Genomic DNA, 7,938 nt, shown 5'->3' on the forward strand with positions numbered 1-7,938 from the left:
GTAGGAGAATAATTTTAGTGACCTATGAGAGATATTTTTAGGATTAGGCAAATAAGACTAAGGATAATTGTATGTTTTTCAAATGGCCTTGCTTTTGCTTTGTTTCTCATTTAAGGCAACCATTGAATTTGAGCTGTGTAAAATTTATTAGACCTTTTACATTGGTCTGGAATGGTTATAAATAGATTATAGCAAACCATTGTAACTATTTTTGGTAATGTAGAGTGTTTTGCCTGCAGGCCAGAAGAGTGCACCAGATCTCATTATAGGTGTCTGTGAGCCACCATGTGGTTGCTTGAAATTGAAGTCATGGCCTCTGGAAAAGCAGCCAGTTCTCTTAGCTGCTAAGGCATCTCTCTAGCCTGATAGTTTCCTATATATCTTTTCTTCCAACATACGTATCTTTTTTATTGTTTTTATTGATCTATAAATTTTTCTCTACTCCACTGTCTTCCTCCCCCTCCCCATCTACCCTTTCCAATGACACACATACTCCCAATTTACTCTGGAAATATCCTTTTTCTCCTTCCTATGTAGATTCATGCATATCTCACTTAATGTTCTCTTTATTGTATAGGGTTCCTGGAGTACTCAACTATAAGTTGGTTTTATTTGTTTTGTCTTGTGTACAGAAGCCACTTAAGACTGAGAATATATTATATTTGTCTTTCTGGATCTGGGTTGCCTCACTCAATATGATTATTTTGTTAGATCCATTCATGTCCATGCAAATTTCAAGAATGTCATTAATTTTTACCATTGTGTTCCACATTTCCTTTATCTATTCTTCAGTTAAGTGGCAGCTCATTTTTTCCCAGGTTCTGGCTATTTAAAATAATGCTGCTATATACATAGTTGACCACATGTCCTTGTGATATTATTGAGCATCTTTTGGGTATATAAGCAACAGTGGTATTCCTGGGTGTTGAGATATATTGTTTCCTATATTTCTAAAAAATTACTATACTATTTTCCAAAGGAGCTATACATGTTTGCACTCCCACCAGTAACTGACAGGTTTTCGCTGTACCACATTTTGTTTGGCATATGGTGTCATCAGTGTATTTCTTCTCGGTCATTTTTACAGATGTAGGAGGGAATCACAGCGGTTTTTTATTGATTTGCATTTCTCTGATGGCTAAGTATTTTGAGCATTTTCTTAAGTGAATTTGAACTATTTGAGATTCATTTGTTGCAAGTTCTCTGTTTAGGTTTGTACCCCATTTTTATTGGATTATTTTTTTCTTATGATCTCAAGCTTCTTTATTAGACTTCTGTCCACTGTGGGGCTGGAAATTTTTTTAAAAAATTCCATAGGTTGCCCTTTTGTCCGTTGACCATGTGTTTTGCTTTAAAGAATCTTCTCAGTTTTTGGAGGTCCCATTTATTAACTGTTGCTCTCAGTGTCTGTGCTATTCATGTTATATTTGGGAAGTGATCTTCTCTGCCAGTGCATTAAATTGTACATAAACTGATGGAGGTTTAGAAATGGAAAATATGACTAATAATCATGAAACACAAATGCAAGCATAAACAGTAGAATACAAGCTCTATTTCTTAAAAGAAGTGATCCAAATTAAAATCCCTTGCAGTGCTAGGAATTGAATCTTCATGACCTTTAAGTTAGTGTATAGAGTGATGAAAACTTTACATTATTTTTTGAATTTCCATGCTTCTAAACCATAAAATTTATAAAAAAGCTTAAGCTAAGAATTTTATAGAAATGTAAATGAATTATTTGGAATATGAGACATGTACTTCCTTACTAATATTGTTTTAATTATTCTGTGTTAGAGTGGCTGGCCATTTGGAATAAAAACCATGGAGTTTCAGATAGGATATTCTAATTTCTTCATAAATTGCAGTGCTCTGAAACCAAAATTAAAATGTCCATTACAGAATTATATTTAGGTAAATATTTACCAATATATTATTCGACATTTTATGTACATTGCCTATGTTCAGTCATTCCACATCTGCCAGTATTTCTCCTTTCTTTTGCTCTTCCCTACAGGATATACTTCATGCATATATACATTTACTTTATAAACAGACATATACATATACTCACATATTTTCCTAGATTTTGTATATGTATAGAAAATATGTTCCCATGCTTTCACAGATTGAATCACACCCATTTAATATCAAAAATTCCGTAAGAGATCCATCCAGATGTTGAGTGTGTGGCCACCTATCAGGATGCGCCTGGGAATGGAGTACAGGCTCCCTCCAATTCCCTAAACGATTTTGGCCAAAGGAGGCACTCATCCATTGCTGGTGGGAATGCATACTTGTACGGCCACTTTAGAAATCAGTGTGGTGGTTTCTAAGGAAATTGGCAGTCAAGCTACCTCAAGATCCAGCAATACCACTCTTAGGAATATACCCAAGAGATGCTCAATCATACTACAAAAGCCTTTGTTCATCTGTGTTCATAGCAGCATTATTTGGAATAGCCAGAACCTGGAAACAACCTAGATGCCCTGTAATGGAAGAATGTATAAAGAATGTGTGTCACATATACAGATTAGAGTACAACTCAGTGGTCAAAAACAATGACATCTTGATTTTTGTGTGCAAATGGATGGAAGTAGAGAACATTATCCTGAAAGAGATAACCAGAGCCAAAAATATGAATATGGTATGTAGTCACTAATTAGTGGACTCTAGCTAAGAAAAGGATATTGAGCCTATAGTTCACAACATAGAGAATCTAAATAATAAGATGAACCCAAAGGAAAACATATATAGATCCTCCTGGAAATTGGAAGCAGACAAGATCGCCAGACAAAAGTTGGAAACATGGCGGTGGGGTTAGTGTGGGGGAAGGGAAGAGGGGGGAAAGAAGGAAGAAGGGGTGGACTGGGGAGAGCTTGGGTGAATAGGATGATTGAGATAAAGGACAGATATTGGAGTAGGGAATAAGATGTCTTAATTAAGAGAGCCATTTTAGAGTTGTCAAGAGACTTGGCTCTAGAGGGAATCCCAGGAGTTCACAGGAAAGTCCCCTGCTAGGTCACTGGACAGCAAAAGAAAGGGTGCCTGAACTGGCCTTCTCCCATAGTCACAATGATGAATATCTTGAATATCACCTTTTAACCTTCATCCAGCGATTGATGGAGATAAAGAGATAGACCCACATTGGAACACTGGACTGAGCTCCCAAGTGCCATTGAAGAGCAGAAAGAGGAAAAAGATGAACAAGGAAGTTAGGAGAGCAAGGGGTTAGTCCACCTAATGAGACAGTGTGCCTCATTTAATGTGAGCTCACCAACTGGACTTGGACTGAATGAGCATGTGATCAAACCAGACTCTACGAATGTGTCTGACAATGGGAGCTGACTGAGAAGCCAATGATAATGGCACTGGGATTTGTCTCTTCTGCATGTACTGACTATTTGGGAACCTAGTCTGTTTGGATGCACACCTTCCTAGGCCTGGATGGAGGGGGGAGGGCCTTGGACTTCCCACAGGGCAGGGTACTCTGCCTACTCTTAGGACTGGAGTAGGAGGCAGGGAGGATGAGTTGGGGAGCCGGAAGGAAGTGGGAGGAGGGAGGAAGTAGAAATCATTAATGGTATTTTTATAAATCAGTAATAATTTTAGAAATATTGCCCACTTATTTCTCAGAATATAATTTGTATTTTCAATATTCTTTAGAGATATGAAATATTCCCATATTATATATATATACATATAATATATATGTATAAATAAATATCACATAGATATTACTGACTGATCTGTCGATGAACATATATCCTGCTTGTAATTCTTTATAGTATAGAACAAGCAGTAATAAACACGAGGGCACAAATATCTCTAGGCATGGTATGGGAGTCTCTGGATACATCCCCCCAAAAAAAGATATCTCATTCATATGGTAAATCTAGTTTCAATTTTATGAGAAATCCCCCAAATGATTTCCACAATTGTTGAATTAGATCATATCAATACCAACTGTGAATAAGGGCTGAGTCCTTAAATGTCATCTTCAAAATTTGTTGTTAGTTATGTTTATGGTAACCAATATTACTGAGTCAAAATGGTGTACAAAAAATTTTATTTGAACTACCATGATGCCTATGGCTATTTCCCACTTTTAAAAATATTTATTGGACATTTGTGATTTCTTTCTATTTTGCAAAGGTGTTTATCCAAGACATGTTTTTATGTGTGGATTGGAACTTGTATTACCTTCATAGTTAGTTTCTGTAATTTCTTTAAATTCTGGATCTTAGCTCTACTATAACATGTTATTGGTAAAAGTTTGTTCCCATTCTGTAGTTTGTTTGTTAAGCTACTTGCTTTTTCTCTTTTTATTTTATTTTCCCTCCATCATTTTTGTCTTTCAAGTCAGGATTTTTTGTGTAAAAGCTCTGACTGTCCTAGAAGCTTGCTTTATTCAAAAAGTCCTATTTTTCTCGTAGTATTTATCCCATCAGTCTCTTTCATTCTTTTTACTTTCCCTTTTTCAACATTTCCTGAGCACTGATAGAAGGGATTTTATGTATACATCCTGTTTAGTGTTCCAAGGTCTCTATTTTTCTCTGCACTTTGTCTGGTCATAGGTTTTGGTATTTATACCCAGTGAGTAAAAAAGGACACTTTTCAAACAATAGCTGAGCAAACCTCTGATCTATGAAAACAGAATTTCAATTGGAAGAATATTATTAATATTTTACATTAGAAGTACAGCAGCATTTGTTTTTGTCTGGCTTATCTACTCTTAAGGCCTTTGTCATGAAAGCACTGTCCAGGAAGTGTTTCATCTAATAGACTTGGACTTCAATTAAATTAAACATTGACTATTTATTCCTACAAGCTTTATAGCAGTACTGCACAAGCACATCATGCATGCAGATTATTCCAGTTTAGAATAAGTCTAGAGCTGGATTGATATTACCTTTGTACTGTGGTGGCATAAATACTATATCCCAGTTTGATGAAGAGTAGTCAGTTGGGATGAAGGCTCTAGATTGATACCAGCTCAGCTACTTCACTTTCAATGGATTGTGCAAGCATTGTCTCTAATCTGGAAGATTCATCTGGTTATGATAAGTATCCAGTTTGGGATCCATTCCTGCTATTATATGATTGTAACATGAACACCTGCTTTGTTGAGGGTTTCTGTCCTCCCACCAGGTCCCATAGATGGCAAGCCCCAAAGAAATCACACAAAGAGTTCTATATTAGGTTATAAACTGATTGGTCCATTAGCTCCGGCTTCGTATTAGCTCTTATAACTTATGTTAAACCATTATTCTTATCTATGTTAGCTACATGGCTCGGTATCTTTTTCAGTGGGGTAGGTCACACCCTCCTTCTTCGGTGATCTGCACAGGACTGCAAAGGTATGGGCTTCTCCTTCCCAGCATTCTCCTGTTGTGATCACCCCACCTCTAATTCCTGTCTGTTTGACCTGCCTATACTTCTTGCCTGGTCAATTAGCACTTATTTAAAACATGATTGACAGAATACAGACAATTCTCCCATAACACTTCCCCTGTTTTGTTTTGTTTTGTTTTCTTAAACAAAGAAAAATATCCATATTCCATTTTGGGGGAATGTGGACATAGTATTCCAGGATACTTTCGTCTGATTGGGGGCACTGATAATCTTATGAGACCTAAAGAAAATTTAGAACTATCATCAAGTCCTGACTGGAGTATCCTGTGAGTCTTCATCATCTCAGCTAGCAGTCTTGAATCTGTTTGGCATGTTGAACTTAGACATCTGTGCCATCTGTTCCTACTAGAGATTTTCCCAGTGCTCTCCCTTGATCAAACCTGAGTTTTCTTAGCTGAGAATGAATCTGCAGTCTCTCATTTCCTATTGAAACAAAAGCAAATTCTCTTCTCCAAAGTAATATGCATTTCGACTTCAATTTTGAAGTCGAAGTATTTTCAAAATATCTACCTTAGATTAATTCAGCAGCATTTATAAACAAATATTTTTAGCAGGTGTTGCTCCTTCAAACAATTCAAACAATTCAGCATTCAAACAATTCAAAGAGAATATAATAAACTACAGTATCAAGATTCTTTGTGTGTTTTCCATCTTTATGTGGCTTTACTTTAACCTATATTTCTTTTATTTTTACTTTTACTTTTTGAGACAGGTTCTCTGTATATCTTTGTCTGTACTGGAACCCCCTCTGTATACCAGGCTCTCCTTGAACTTACAGAGATCCACCTGCCTCTGCTTCCCAAGTGCTGGGATTAAAGTGGTCTGCCACCACACCTTGATTTCAGAGAGGTATATCTGTCTCTGCCTCCCAAGCTTTGGGATTAATGGCATGTCCTACCATACCTTGAACTCACAGATATCTGTCTGCCTCTTGCTCCCAGGCATTGGGATTAAATGTGTGTACCACCACACACAACTACTCTCTTCCTTTTTATTTTAAAGACTTTAACCTTTTTCTTTACTCTCCCAGTTTGCATATATTTTTAAACACACAGTAAATATTTGGAGGTTTTTTTCTTTGAATTTCTTTTGACTGTATCTCTCTCTCTTTTTCTTACCACATGAGTCTTTCTTTAATTTGCTAAGCAATAAGGAGAGGATTAAAGCCATGGCTTTGGTGACAGGATCGAGCCCATTCCTTAGCTTTACAGCCTCATGACAAAGGTATTGGCCAGAGCCATGTTTGTTACCACAACTCTATGGCAATTCAAGGTCCTTGCCAGCAAGCAAGCTGCAACAGTATGTCCACAAACCACACTAAAATGCGCTCTCTGTAGCCAGACTTTCTGCCTTAAAGAGTCAGAGTTTGCACTGGCAGGACAGCCCAGAAAGCCTGCATTTTAAAACAGTGTGACTTTTTCCTGCTACAGCTACAAAAGAAAAAGCATGAGGTCAGCATTTCATCAACACTATGTAACTGTTTTGTGGCAGGCCCTCTTAAAAGAGCTGCAAGATTTTGCAGCTAAAACTGAGTCAGGAAGCCTCTCTTAAATGAGAGCACTTGCTTGCCTCTAGCAAGCAGAGAACACCTGAGAAATTGCTGCTACCATGAAAACATGCTTTACTCCATTTATTCCCAAGCTTTCTCAGGCTCTCTGTGGATGCAGTTATCCATGTGGGCACCATTCTATAAGATGTAGACCTGCTTTATATAAATGCTGATTGGCCAGACAGGAAGTATAGATGGGTCAACCAGAGAGGAAGTAGAGGAGGGGCGATGAGAACAGGAGAATGCTGGGAACGAGGAACTACAATCCTCCACAATCCTGCCCAGCTCACCAAAAAAGCAGGATGTGATCTGCCTCAGTGAAAAAATGTACTGAGCCATGTGGTTAACATAGATAAGAATAATGGGTTAATATAAGTTAGAAGAGACAATACAAAGCCTAAGCAAATGGGCTGATAAGTTTATATCTAATGTGGCCTCTCTGTGTGATTTCTTTGGGGCTTACTGGATGTGGGAACTAGGCAGGACATAAATCCCTACAAGCTGGCCCCTGTATTACATATGATAAATACATATACATAACCAAGACATGGTTCTAGGCAGTAGCCTACGCTCAAATGTCACCATAGACCAAGACGACAGGGAAAGTCACTCTGATCATTATGGCCTCTGTAGCAACATGACCATTGAACACCAATATGGCCCCAGGTGACAGCATAGACACCAGGCATCAGCATGCTCTTTAGTGGTAAAAGGAGATACGAACATCAAAAACGCACTATCTTAGTATGGCCATAGACCTAGTTATGACTCTTAAGATTAGCCCTTCCTCATATGACACCATGGCCCAAGGTGACAATGCTGGCTACTCAATTTATTTTGACCCCAATAGCAACACAACCGTCAAACACTACCATGGTCCCAGGTTGCATCCTATGCCCTGGGCATCTGTGTGTTGTTTGGTGACATCATGGGCCACACAAATTAATGTAGACCATGTCTCTCGAAAAATCACAGAC

This window comes from Myodes glareolus, chromosome 11 (assembly GCF_982192425.1).
Source record: "Myodes glareolus chromosome 11, mMyoGla1.1, whole genome shotgun sequence".
Classification (NCBI taxonomy): domain Eukaryota; kingdom Metazoa; phylum Chordata; class Mammalia; order Rodentia; family Cricetidae; genus Myodes; species Myodes glareolus.